The sequence below is a fragment of the Rhagoletis pomonella genome, unplaced genomic scaffold, assembly GCF_013731165.1.
Source record: "Rhagoletis pomonella isolate Grant_MI unplaced genomic scaffold, Rhpom_1.0 Rhpom_scaffold_00002, whole genome shotgun sequence".
NCBI lineage: Eukaryota > Metazoa > Arthropoda > Insecta > Diptera > Tephritidae > Rhagoletis > Rhagoletis pomonella.
The window spans coordinates 9,063,781-9,065,472 of record NW_023458556.1 but is presented as its reverse complement, the minus strand read 5'-3'; the positions used below and the strand labels follow the sequence as shown (position 1 = coordinate 9,065,472).

Here is a 1,692-nt window from a genome sequence, read left to right as displayed (position 1 = left end):
CTTGTAATATTGCACAAATGCATGTGATTAAAAAGTTAAATAAAAAAATTTAATAAATAGCAAAATCCATTTGGCTAATGTAAAATATTCGTTATCATTGCTCTCTTATTACTCCTACAGGAGGTTTTCGGGATGTCTCTAATGGGAGCGCTCCTTTATTGCTCGTTCGGGAGGAATATGGGATGTTTTCTATGTGCACTCCCTTGTTGTCTTTTTGGGAGGTTTCTGGGAGGTAACTATGGGAGTACTCCCGTATTGCTTTATTAGGAGGTTTGTGGGATGATAATTCTGTGTGTGCTCCCCGATTGCTCGTTTAGGAGGTAAAAGGGATTACTCCCCCTCCTAGGACATCCAATGTTAAAGGGAGTATACAAAATTACATGCTTATACACAGAAGCATAGGGAGCAATGGGGAGTATTCGTATACTCCCAAGGGAGTACTCACCGAGCAATCGTACGATGCTCCCAAGTTCTACTGGGAATGGCTATATCTACATATGTATGTTTTTACATATTTTCCCATAAACAACTACAGTAACGGCGCTGTCTGCCACGATAGCATCATTAGTATATCTTAATATTCTTTATGGCATTTATAAAAGAATTTACGACTATTTGAAAGTTGCCAGATATTATCGAAAAAACATAAGATAACATAATTTCACACGTAGTTTGTACATTTTTTGCACAACAAGTGTAGAATTTTGTAGGCAATTGAAGTACTACAATTTTACGCTTTTTTCGAATAGGCAGATGAGAAGGTGTCTTTCCAAAGCAGCAAAAGGCGCATAAAGGAAAAATTATATTTAAGCATGTCGGTTTGTGTGTAAAGTCAAATTTAGCAATTCTTAATTTTTATTTGGTGTAAATTTTTCCCTTACAGTAGGTCTTAGAAATTCGGTAATTCAGCATAAAATAAAATAAAAAAGGAGATTCTGAACGACAGAACCAAAAATGACTCCTAAGATGGCACAAAGTCGAATCCAAATTTTACAAGGGATGAAAAAATTTATTTCAAAATACTTCAACCTCTCACTCTTCCTTTCGGAAGAATCAACCAAGGCAAAAAAATAATAAAAATAAAAAAAAATTGCGCGCAACCGCTTCATAATCCCAAAGGGAATACTACTGAGTACTGGATGATAAGAAGTGCTATAAGATTTTGATTGATCAATAAAACTGTGAACCAATTTAAATTTTTTTTGGATCTCAATAAAATACATAATGCCTAAAACTTAGTAGTCAAGTATTGTAGTCAAACCCGAAAAGCACCTTGCTCCGTCTTATCAGAACTTTTTTCACGTTATCTTTTTATCTATATGTAATTTAATATATAAGTAAATTAACTTCAAACGTACATACATACATGTGTATATATATGTATGTAAATGAAATATCTTTTTTGTCGTTAGATACCTATATGGAGCAATTTTTCCGTAGAACATTTAAAACCCCTATTTTCTACTGAACTGTTATGCACTGTTAAAATAAAGATTGAAAAGCGCAATAAAAGGGTAAATTGTTCCTAAAAAACATTGAACGGAGAATGCACTGGGAGCAACTCTGCGCTAAAAAAAAAGCTCAGCTTCGTTCAAACTTAGAATCTTCTCCAAGTCAAACCATCAACACCATTATCATACTGCAAAATATCACCTGCCTAACTTCCGTGAGTGCAGTTGCATTCGGTTTTTT

At 34.2% G+C, this 1,692-nt stretch overlaps 1 protein-coding gene across 1 annotated transcript in view; it reads left to right on the top strand.

Moving 5' to 3' along the window:
* The window catches only part of LOC118733009 (ER degradation-enhancing alpha-mannosidase-like protein 2), a 108,615-nt gene that overhangs the window by 106,309 nt on the left and 614 nt on the right, over nucleotides 1-1,692 (top strand).